Genomic DNA, 12,818 nt, shown 5'->3' with positions numbered 1-12,818 from the left:
AATACTGTACACATTGTTCTCAAATTTTTTACTCATCTCATATACTTAATCGTCCTAATTCTACCTATATGTGGTATTGGTTGAAAAATTTAGGTGTCGATTTCTTTGCTTGGCAACACTGTAAATGGCTACAGACATAGCCGATGCACCACTGACATGGCGCGGCTTGGGTCACTGCGCCCGCACGCCGAAGAAAACAAAACGCCGGGGTGCGTCGTCTCCTCCGCTTCAACCCGATTCTCAATGATGGTGTCAACAGAGATGTTATTAATCGCACTCACATTGGACTCAAGGCAATAGTTTGCGTTCTGTGAGGCAGAGTTTGTTAATGTGCAACACAGTCATGTGCTTAGCACGGACAAGTACCGCCATCCCGTGGAGCCTGACGTAACGAGTGATGGCGCCCTCACACGGTTTCCTGCATGCGCCCCTCGCCAGTGAATACAAGCAATTGCAAAGAAATCTTTCCTGACGACCTTTTCTATTTTATAATATTGCTCAAATGTTCGCCACCAATGAAAACTTCAAGTAAAACACAAAATGAAAATTTGATCGTAGCAGGGCAACTCCCTCTTTATTATTGGTAAAATTTTGAGTACCCCTTAATATAGGAGTACACATGAATTTTTATAGCATTGCGTCATAGTGTCTTGTCCGAGCGATGGCCAACCCTGGGAAACAATGCGTGCTTCTGCACTCAGGAAGTATTGACAACTGTGGGCTTAATAAACAAAATCAGCCCTATTGTATCACCATGGAAACCGTTCAATTTGATGCATACCCAGTGAGATAATCATATGTACTGTTCGCAATAAAAAAACAGATTCAAAGCGCCGTAGGCAGTATCTTACAGAAAAAAAAGTATTGTATTTCTGGCATGAATATGTTGCATGATCGTTCAGAAGGTGGTAGACAATCCTTGTTTAGTTTTTGTGAGGGCAACTTTCACTGGTTAGACTGAACGAGTGCACCGCCTTCGGAAGCGTTACAGGCATCTCATGGGATTTCTTTACCCGCATGTTTACAAAATGACCAAGTATTGTTGCTATTTGGAGCAGGCCTCTTGAATACAAAATTGCCACTTGCTTTGCTTCCCATATAAAGGTACGTTTTTTGTCAGCCATTTGAAAGTCTCAGCAATATCCAAGCAACTGCTTGGATATTGCTGCTTCACAGTCAATCTGTAAGAACAGGAAACTCCGGAATGCAACTGAGCGTCCTTTTTCCAGCTGATCTCGTAAAGCCTGTGACAGCTGCCATCATTTCAGGGTCTGTGGAGACCCTTCTTCGCTCATAGCGTGTACAAACGTCGCAGCTTTCTTTGCCAAACACAGACTACACCGCTTTTGATCGCGGCGTATAGGACTCAACATGGCTGCCGTTTGGTTCTTCGCGCTCGCTGCCCTTTTAGGGTAGTTGTATATTACCAGACTAATTAAGGTACACGAGATGACTACAAAAATCCACAGATGTGTTCTATTTGCCTTAAATGGTTTAGTCCCGCATGTAACGGACTTCTTTTGGCGCTGGTTAGTTCGTGTCATTTCAACATGATGGACGTTCAAGAATAAATTTCTCATTTTATATGTTTCAATGCAGGAAACTGGAGTTTTTGCGGCTTACAATCCTCACGTACAGTCAGTATTTTGTTTCTGGTCTAGCCGGTACGTCCACTGTATGAATTTGCATGCCCTAAAACATTTGCGGGCGGGGCCGCAATTTCCTTCTCACCTTCAGTTATTTATCTACAGCAATTTCTTTTCTTCAACAAATTTTAGCGATGTGCTGCTAAGCGTTCTCGACATTCTTCAGTTTCCTTGTGCCGCAGAAACCTGTTTTCTACAGCCACACTCGTTTCCCTGGCGTTCGCATTTCTGCCGTTCAGTGGTGCTGTTAGAACCAGAAGTTAATCCTTAAATGTTGCTGCATCTTTTTGCATAGAACAACACTGAACATCTCTTCGGTGCAATCTGGCAAACTGTATTCACCTGAGGTCTGTCATCAATATTCACTGTTCGAACTGCTACTAGTATAATAAACAAGTTTTTAGAAGGTTGCCTTGGAGTCACCGTAAACTCACTGTCAGTTTCTTTATTTTGGATTTGCGATTGCCTTAGAACAATCTGCATTTGAAGTTTCTTTTGCCAAACGAAGTGCTTAGAGGGAACACAGATGGCAGTTCTAAATGCGAACTCCAATTATAAAACGGACGGTCATGTTGGCATTAGGAGGACTAATTAAAGTTCTCTACATCCATTTTGGCGCATTCCACGTACGTTAGTTCAATCAAACGAGAGAACTTTTTTTGACCAGCGGACAAAATCGGTCAAGTTTTATTACAGCCCTGACAATGGCTGAACGCAGCCATAGAAAGAAAATTCCGCGAGGGCTGAAATCTCTTGTACCCCATTTTCGACCCTAGCCACATAGGGATGCCAGGCAGCCGGGGGGAAGCGCTCTCTCCTGGTCGCCAGTTGCAACTGCAGCTCTTTCGCTGGCTTCGGTGTCAGCTCTAGAATGGGCAGCAGGCTCCACTGGTGTTCCTGAACACAATTAGGGAGAAAACAAATCAGAAGAAAAAAACTGTGCTGGGTGCGCTGAACAAGCAACGACTTTCTACCGCAAAAATTCGTCGAGCTCACTAAAATGTACACCCGTCACCTTGCGATGAAAAAATGGTGTACATGCCATATGTAATTTACAGTTGCGTAAGAAAAATAGCTACTCTACTGCATTAGCAATACTTACGTATATTTGATAGTTTTAGGAGACCTGGGGAATACAAGATTTCTTTATTTCTAGCGCACTCTACCGCACTTAGTTACAACACGAGGCAGGAATGTTCTCCAAAAATATCTCACGGCAAGAACAGTGCCAGCTTTATATCTATCAACTGCGGCTTTGGCAGGCCCGTTCCTTGGTTTGTATTTACTCATGTCATCAATAAAGTATTATTATTATTATTATTACGTGTTAATGTAAAAATAGGCAAGAGGAATTTCGTTCAGAAAAAGCAACATGTATATAATCTTTATTGTAAATGTCAACCTTTTACAAATAGGTTGCGGCTAGTATTGTCAAGACTCGAAATTATGTTTTTCGGTAAAAATATATATAGAGACCACGCAGTAACGCAGCCTTACTGCGGTAAAATACTGCCCTTCAATACATTTTCGGGGAAGACCAATGTACAATCTACATTCATTAAAATTTGTTGCGTAGCTGTGGATAGTTGGTGGCAATTTGTAAGTCTTTCTTTTGTAAATATTGATTTCTAACATGGCCATCTACGAACGAACTGCTAGGAAATTCTGCCCTTCTCACCGCACTAAAGAGCAACAAGTAAAGTATTTTTAAAATGCAAATCAAAAGGCTCCCTCTTCCCACAATATTCAAGGCAGGCAACTCTTTTGATTTTTTTCCGGCAAAGAAGAAAGGAATGTGTACTGAGAGGAAGGTGACGTACCTCGAGCCATATTTTCACTGTCCATGTCATAACAAATGTGCAAGTTACCTTCAGCTACTGTAGAAGTAAAAGCTAATTGTTAACCGTACTACACATGTATTTTCTGCTTGTCCCTTTCTGTGCTAGCGTGTGGTTGACAACGTAAAGACATTCAATAATGATTTCGCACTCATACAAGAAAGCTTCGGATTAAAGGCATTACGTTTTATTGAACGTCTTCTTACCCGAGACAATCAGAAGACCCGAAATTGCCAAAACAAGAAGGACAAGTTGCAGTTTCATGTTGATGATCTTGGACTTCTGCAAGGCGTAAAAACACTTTTAGTGTGACGACAAAATCAGCGTACATTGTTGGCATCGTTGGAGGACTGTGCTTTTTAAAGCTTACACTGGTTACTTCTACGCAAAAATAACCCAAGAAGTAAAAGATGAAATCCAGAAGAACGTCCTACACTATCGACGTGGGTTTTCAGGATGCACCTCCTAGAATTGTTTTATGAGGGTTTTAACCCGCTACAAACGGACCAAATACTCTGTTGGGTGAAACATTTTTTTTCAAATTAAGGTCCCTGCGAAAACGGGACTACCTAAAATAAAATGAACACGTAATTGCGGACCGTAATAGGCGACGGCTTACTTTCGCTAAATTGTGGAAATTCGTCAACTTCAAGAAAAAGCCCCATACGTGATCGTTTTGTCCTCACCGGGCATTCCACAGTGTTAACCGTTTGCCTGTGACTGTCCATTTCTATTCATTGTTAATTTTAAAGAAGATCTTTCTACCTCTACAAGCCAATGGTTATTTCATGGCATGCCGGACAAGAAACTCCCAGCGCGGCCGGGGGGGGAGGGACGGGCGGAGCCGCTTTTCACTCACGGCGCACAGTGTAGACGGCGCGGCGATAGGGCGCTATTACCCAGCGATCCCCGTGGTCACCGCTGCGTGCGCGTCAGCGGTACCCTTCCGCAGGCTTTGTCGTCTGCTTTAGCAAGGGTATAGGGCCTGTTTTGGCGCAGCATCGCTTCCATTGCGCGCTTACTTCATGCGGCCTGGTTAACTTGTTCGACAGCACCTTCTGGGTAATCCGGAAACGATGGCATAAAGTGGTGGTACGGCAAAGATACGTTAGGGATTGGTTTGCAGTGTGAGAAAACAAAATGTGGAGGCCACTTACAGGCATATGGCCGCTGTAGAAACGCCATTTTTTGCGCACTGCTTGTCACGAATGGGACTGCGTTTTCTAAATTCCTAAATACCAATTCGGTTGTTTTTAACAGGTATTACAAAAGATGAATTGAGCAACTGGTTCTGATAAACAGCGATTACAAAGGTTCCGTCAGCTTTCTCGCAATTCTCAAACTTACGAAGATAGTTTAAATCTGTATAAATGGGAATCAGTAACTCACATGCCGGATTGTTTTTTTGTCTGCGCTTGTGTCGCGTGGTGGTGTAGCCCCGAGCTAGCACATCAAAATGGCTAGGTTCCGCGGTCTCACCCTTCGAAACACGCTGCTCTCCGTTTTCCTTCTTCCAGCGCACCGCCGTGCTAAAGCAGCGGTGTCCGCCCGCCGAGTCCGACCGTAGCCGACGCTGCTGCGTTCGAGACGGCGCCCCCGCGAATCCCAGCTAAGGGCCGGCAGAATCTCTGGTTTCACTTTTTCTAGGGCCACGTGTGCGAATTCAAGTGACGTCGCATGTAGAATTGTTGTAGGGGTTGTTCACAGCACTAATTTCCAACCACCTTCACAGTGTGTTCTGGAGGCAATTTGTTTTACGCTGCGTTAACATACTTCTCGGCAAGAAGACCATGAAACTAAATTTATATACAGGTAAACTCCGGTTATATGTGGCCGGATTTTACGACAATCCGGTTTTACGACTGACAAATCGAGTCGCGGCGATGTCGCCGTAAAAATAATGCTTAAAAACCTGGTTTATCCCAGGCGATTTCATGCCTGACCCGCGCTATCGGATGACCCACGTGAAGAGCGTGACCGACCGGCAGACGAAATGAAAGTGCTTCGGGCCTGTTCCCCAGACCTTAAGCCCGCTTATTCGCTCCGCTCCGGCATAGTTTTTTTTCTCTGTCTCGTCTTTTGTTTCTCTCCCCTCTAGCAGCCGCCTGCTCCTCTGCAGATTCGCTTTTCCCCACTCGCCACTGATGTCGCGTCTTGTTGCGCAACGGTCGCTGATGCAGTGTTCAGGTGTTCATTTCTCCCACTCAGCAGTGAATCGCAAATGAGGTTACAGTGACAGGCTTCGGCTTCCACATGTCCTTGTCGAGATCGTGTGTGCCATGGTTCGCACTGGCTAGCGGGAATCATTACATTGGTTTATTTTAGTACAGTGGCATTTGCACCTGCCATCCATCACTTTTTTTCGCATTCAAAATTTGGCGATTTTGGTTTCCGAACCCTGCAAAGCTGTAATTTGGAGTTTCAATTGAAGTTTTTTGAAGATAACTCGCGGGAAACTGAGTTTACAGGTGTAACTGTTGTTATTCGGAGTTTACGAGGCCCGGATTTAATGACGCTTTTTCACTGCCTTGAGAAAGTCGTATAATCGGGGTTTTACTGCATAAATGCCCTGAATAGTGACTTCTTGTTTGGACTGTGCCCGGTCTATGCGATTATTTTCCAAATCTTTGGTAGCATGCTTGCTCGGCGATTTACGTTATTCCATGACAAAAAGAAAAGCGACCTGGATAGGAAGGAATGAATTCGGTTTGTATTTTATGGCGAAATCCTTCATGCACCAAACTATTTATCTACGCATGACCCATGATCAAAAAAATCTGTACGTTGTGGTTGAGTCTTGCAGCACCCAAAGAGTGCCCCAACCTCCCTTTGGTTGCAACCCGTTACACGTACACGGAGCGGTATGTTGGTCAACACTTACAAGATGTACTTTTTGCGTTTGCGCCGAGTCACCATGCTCACACGGTTTTACATACCCCGGAAGCGGGACACACCCCATGAGTCTTGTCGAAGTCTTACAACTGGGCTATGTTCCTAGCTCTTTGGATTGCACCCTTGGATCGGCATGCCCCTGTACACTCCCCCCACACTTTGGATTGCGAGTACGGTGGGGCAACCGTACGCACGATACAGAAACCATACTAATTTGCAAACTGACAATTCTAGGTTAAGCGCTATTTTAAGTGTGCATGTTTCGTGATTTATGTACTTTTGTAAGTTTTTCACTGCTTTGTTTACTCTGGTGCATTGTATGTTGCAATTGTATTTACGTCGGCGCCTTTGCGGGCACTCCGGCATTTAAACATTAGGACCTGAAGTACTAAATTTTCTGTTGTCGCTCGGCCTACCGCACATTGTATTTTAATACTATTTTAGTGGGCCATCAGGCGGCTGTAAATAAATCGTTTAACAATGCGTAAAACTGTCGAAGTGAATTTCAAACTCTTTGTCACTGCCTGACAACAGCAGATGCAGGAGACCGCAATGCGCTCGTATGTCTGCTTGGGCGCAAAACGCCAGAGAAAACGCTGAATGTGTTTATTAAAGCAAACTTTTGATGTGTTTTTACAATAAAGGATTGCTTAATGCAACTCGCCACGAACACATACGGGCCGAGAGCTCTGGAGTTAACCTCGAACAGCGCAGAGAGATTCACGTGACCGCGTCAATTCGGAAAGTCGGGCCGTCCCGCATAGCGATGCAACGTCTAGGCATGTTGTGCAGTTCATTTTATCACCAACAGATAGCGCCACTGTAGGGAAATTTCATCGTAGAGCGGCTATTTGATGCACGGGACATATGGGAAGTTTCGCCAATCCTATATGAAGGAACTCTTCGTTATGTTACTGACTGAGAAAAAGCGCGTTTTGAGTCTGCGTCCATAGAACAACTCGTAAACCTCCCATTTATTACGACGCATTTCGTGAGGCGTGGCTGTTGCCGTTGCCGTCAAGAACGACGAAGAAATTCTCAGCTAAATCCAAAACATTTTTAGCTATTGACTTTGACTCAGATAGCCCGAAAATTTCCCTGTGTTAGAACCTGTATTGCAGGTTTTGCAGCAATTATCTCCTTGAATTACAACTGCCGTAGATGCAGCATTGCAAGCGGTGGTGGCGAATTTCTATTGTTTGGAAACGCCATTTGTTTCCTATAGGCTTCCAAGCCATTGGCCACCGATCGGTACATCACTGAAAGATTTATTGGGCGTCATGTGAACGGTGACAGGAAGTAGCGTCACACAAAAACCTTATCCGAGACTCAGCCTCGGCCACGCAATAAAATTGGTCATAGGCCGACCGCATTCCATGAACCTGACGTGTATAAACACGCCGGTTTGCGGGGTGAACAGGCCACAAAGCTACAAAAAGTAGTTACAAAGAGGGCGAAGCACCGCGTCACGAAACAAAGCCTGTACGAACCAGAAGGCAGCGTATTCAAATTTTCGTGTGAGATTGTGTTACACGTATTGTAGGCATGAGTCATTTGTGCGTGCTAATGCAACGGTGTCCGGCGGGCTACTTGCAACGTGCACGTCCACGCTACTTTTGCCACCGCGGTTTCGGAGATGTCCTTACGAGTCGCAGCGACGGCTGCGTTTGTATTGTTGCTGAAACGGCCGTATCACTTGTGTAGGTGTGTTTTAGTGTCGGTTACAGTGTTTGAAGGATATCTACGTGATGGAATAGCGCCGTTCTCCTACTGCGGCCAGCCGCTTAAAACATGAGTCACCATTTACTTTTTCAGAGCCTGGTGCGGGTATAGCTTGCGCTGGTTCTCGCCTAAACTTGAGCTGTGTTTTTAATGGTTCACACGCTTGAGTGGTGCGTAGTGTTGGTGGTTCTAGCCAAGAATTCAGCGGTCACGTAGACGTGCTTCGATGTGTGTGACGCCAGTTCTAGCTAACCTGTTTCCGGCTTTGTGTTTCCGAGTAAGCTGCCGTGCTCACACTGCAGGCTCATGACGTCCAGCTTGCGTTGAAGACGTGAGCAGTATGAGTTATGGCTGTATTAAACTGGTGTTATTAAACGCTAGCTATAAATGAAGCTTTAGTTTTGTTATTTTCGTGAGCTACGTAGAGATATTGCCAAGCGACAAGGTAATTACACTACTGCTGGGCTTCAACGTCGGTCTCATTGGATCTGGGGCTTCTGCGAGGAAAAAGAGCGACAGAGACAGCAACACCATGACCAGTTTTATAGCCAATGAGTTAGGTTTCTAGAGTCGCTCGGAATTCTCGCTTTATTCGGCTGCGCCCTAAAAGTGTAACGCATTGAACGGCCACAGGGCTCCCCTGCCAGCTCCAGGCTGGAACATATGTCTTCCGAAAAACATGTAAACGTTCGTGCGTTCTCAACTCAACGTGTAGGGCATTACCTTGCATTTTCTCATTCCGCGTTGTAGGAAAACAAAACTTAGGCAAATAAAACGTTGAAGGCGCATTTCTCTGTTGCGATTCATTTTGTGTGGCACAACAAAATTACACGGAACCGCTGGAGTGATGCTTGCGCTCTTGTACTTTATATACAGGGTGATCAAAGCTAAGTCGATAGGTTTTTTTTTTAATTAGGCGCTTAGCGTTACGTGAAGACCCGCACAGCGTGGGAGGGAGGAGCTTTGCGCCAGCGTTCACTGTCTAGCATGTGTAATCATGCGAACGGTAATTAGACGGCGCAGTTCAATATCTGGAAGTACGGATGCGCTAGAGGAATTCTGCCAAATGAAACTGCGTAGAAACACGATTGCGCCTAACTTTTCAATACAAACATGCCTGCTTACTACAGGCACTCAAAAGATAAATATTCAATTTTAGTTAATTGCGGCACTGATATCCATAGTTACCACCTCATTTTGTGTCCCCCTGGGCGCACAACCTCACTGTTGAGGTAGTGTTTATGTGCAGCCAACCGAGTAATAAAGAAAACTGTCGACTTAACTTTGACCATCCTGAATTAGCTTCAACGACCGCCATACCATGAAGCACATTTAAATGGAAATTCCGCACTGTTTTCTTAAAAACAAGCCACGTAACTGCTGTCGTAAAGCACAGCATTGAATAATAAATAGCAGTAAGTGCACCACATTTTTTGTTTGGGAACGACTGTTAACAACTAAACTTTCTGGGCTGAGTATTTTGCACAAGTACGTTCGTAAAGGAGAGTTCTAGGTACTGCATTCAGCATTCAGCGAACATTTAGCATTGTCTAGAAGATTTTATTTACATAACACACCACGCTACAACGTAAAGGTATTTCCCGTGGACAAGTCGCATATGCGCCAGAGAGAACAACTCTTCCAACATAGGCTGTTCTACAGTAGTATTGTTGAAATGCTTATTGTGATCTAGGCAGATCGGCACGTTACCGAGGAAGAAGGTCTTCTTTACATTTACCTGAATTATTTTCTTTGTACGCGTACTTTAAAGATTGTTTGCAGCTTTATGAACCTTTTTAATTTTTTGTGTACTATTTCCCTTGCCTTTTCTTTCATAAAAGTTGCTATTCTCGCTCACTCTGTCATGTTCAAGATTTTGTAGAACAATTCTTTTTTTTCTTACCATTTCAGACATGTTACTGTGTAAATTAATGTGTGATATGTACATAATCAAAATGTAAGCAAAGTAAGCGGGCGTGCTATGGTGCTCCTTGAACGTCTTCAACTCAAATAATTGAAAATTTTGTTGCGGAATTTGTTCAGTGCACACAATATTGTTATGAGCGGCGTATATTCTATACGTTTTCATGTAGTCCTATTTATTTTTATATCTCTCACTGTAAAAAAATATTTTATACGTACCTATTATTTTTTCTCTATAAAGACATGTATAAAGCAGAAATTGGGAAGGAAGGCAACTCTAAGAATAGGCATTGGCCATAAGGACTGGCCAGAAAGCCAGACATTTGCCTGAAAATAGCATGGCGTCGACGCATAGGCTTTATCAAGGCGACATTGTTTGTCATGCATTGTCCAATATTGGCCTTCCAGAGCTTCGCCATTTGTTGGCTTGTCACCTTTTCCAAACACCAGGGAATATTGGCAGCCGATGCATTGCCATGGTCGGACCCACAGGCCACATATGATTTGTCATGCTTTCGCTAATCAATTTCTGTTGCTTAGAATAGCGTAAAAGGAACACTTCAACAAATTTGTCGTGGAATATCTATACAATAGATTTCACAGCCTGATTGCGTATATTTTTGATTGACGTTCAACGAAAGTGCGGGAGATCAGTTTTTCTGCAGCATGCGGAAAACGAGAGAGCACACTGCACCGTTCTGGGCAACTGCGCCCGCATCTTCGGGTACGTGTGCCTGGTTTACAATCTGTTTCGCAGCTGAGCTGTTTATAGTTCGGGGGCCGCTTCTTTAGTGTCCGTAAACGAATATCGGGCAGCTACAAGAATGCTTTCCTAAACGCCGGCTTTATTGCAAATGCTAAACAGGAAATGGCCGTAACTCTTGCTTTACCTTGGGTTTGTCAAAAACTGGCTGCTCTGAGCACTACAATATTACTTTGAGTTTAATTTAGACTTCGTTACTAGCTGGTCAAAGCGAAGTTGTCAACGTCACATAATTTCCGTCGGCTGTCCTCACCTTTGCACTGACGGCAGGAGCGCGGTTACGATAAAAGGGTATTAGTTTTTTTTTTTTCAACAAAAGTTTCCCACCATAAAATTTTATTTACGTGCTACCAGTGAAGTGTGAAGGTTGCGGAACTCTGGTCGGCTCCGAATACACGGGTTTATCAAAGAAGGAAACGGAAAGGTTCTTGTTTGTCTGCCAGGATAAAGATTGTGTTTTTACAAGTTTTATTAAGCAATCACTACGCCATAGTCGCGACGATTACGTAATGATGAGAAACGTAAATATGTTTGTTTTCAAACTATGTCTGCGATGTGCGCGTTATACAGCCTTTATGATCATCCACCTTTTGATCAGCCTTTATGATTATTACGATCAAACAGTTATATTGCTCTTAATTGTTATGCTGATACTGTTCCAGTAGCTGTAGAAACGACGGCACTTTAGGCGCTCATCTCCTTAGTAGAAGAATCTGCGTTGCTATTACAGCTGGCCATCTTACTACCCCCTACACACCAACGGCAGAAATAGGCACTGGAACAAGGAAGAAGGCTTCGAACGAGGAATGTAATGAGTCATACACATTACCTTTGAAGCTTGAATGAAGGCAGGATGCGCGTTCTTGGGCTCTCCTCTGGGTGTTCAGTGGATCGTTGAACGATTCCTAATATGTAGGTGGACGGATCACAAGCGCTTCTTATATGCGCTCCAACGCACCCAAGAACAATGTCCAATCTGGAATGTAACGACAGGTAAAAATACCGGAAAGTGTAAAGTGCCGAAAGGAAACCTCCGCTTCGAATTTAATGGACGCAAACCATCGTAAAAAGCACATATTTTTAGTATACGTCGGTCACCATTTCAGTTCGACAGGAAGTCTAAACATGCCTCTCTTTACCCCTTTTTACCTTGCGCCATTAAACTCTGCAGCTGTTTTTCCTGCTTTCTGGGCAATCCCTTCCGCTAAATCTCATTTTTTATTGCTTGCGGATACAACTGTAATTATGGCCGACATTAAAGCCTCATAATGCTTCAAGTTCTATAGCGCTGTAAACTTAACAAAGTCGTAAAAATGATACTGGTCGCTGCAATTGCCGCCATATTATACACACTGGTGAGTGGGTATGAGGTGAAGAAACAACCCCGCTTGCGCTTCGCTTTCAAAAGGTTCAATGTAGACGTAAAAAAGCACACCGGCCCCGTATACGCCGGACATCGGTCCAATTCAGCGCAAACCGCGGATTGAGTCTCCGCAATTTTTCTTTTGCTTCGTGCGCACTCCTCTTATTTTTTCACAATATTTCAGCATGCTCTCGGATGCACTCGTGAAATTATAGTGGTCTATCAAGCAGAAAATGCTTGCCCTTTAGCAGCACGTTAATTTTAATAAAAAAGCAGAATAAGTACACTGCCCATCAAAGCCGCGATCATAGTTCATTCGAATGATTCTCGAATTCATGCAATTGAACACTCATTATTCCTCATGAATCAAACGTTGGTGTGGCGTGGATTTAGCATTGCTACCCGTGGGATAGACTAACTCTGCTCCGTTGTGTTCGCGAAAACATGGAAGTATTTTTGCATGCTTAAAATGTGATCCTTTAACGGCCAGCCGCTTACTGCAATTAATCCGATATATCCCACTTATTGAGCTCCGCACACCATGTTGAATGCCAACAGCAGCAGATTACGAACACTATTTTGCCTCATTGAAACTGCACCGTGCATGCTGCTTTCCGGCTCCCAGCCGAAGCAGCATTCTCAAAATAAAGGAGATGGTTGATGGCAACCGA

The 12,818-nt window shown here is 44.0% G+C and overlaps 1 long non-coding RNA gene across 1 annotated transcript; it reads right to left on the bottom strand.

Annotated features, from left to right (window-relative positions):
- Positions 1-2,305: 2,305 nt before the first annotated feature.
- On the bottom strand, positions 2,306-11,756 carry LOC144145142 (uncharacterized). Its single transcript, XR_013317439.1, has 3 exons — positions 11,614-11,756; positions 3,691-3,766; positions 2,306-2,543 (listed from the first exon to the last, which is right to left on the bottom strand). It is a non-coding gene; the product is annotated as an uncharacterized LOC144145142 (long non-coding RNA).
- Positions 11,757-12,818: the final 1,062 nt, after the last annotated feature.

The sequence above is a fragment of the Haemaphysalis longicornis genome, unplaced genomic scaffold (genome assembly GCF_048455015.1).
Source record: "Haemaphysalis longicornis isolate Haplotype H1 unplaced genomic scaffold, Haemaphysalis longicornis Haplotype H1 scaffold_7, whole genome shotgun sequence".
Taxonomy (NCBI): Eukaryota; Metazoa; Arthropoda; class Arachnida; order Ixodida; family Ixodidae; genus Haemaphysalis; species Haemaphysalis longicornis.
The sequence above is the reverse complement of the archived record's forward strand: the minus strand, read 5'-3'. Positions and strand labels throughout refer to the sequence as shown.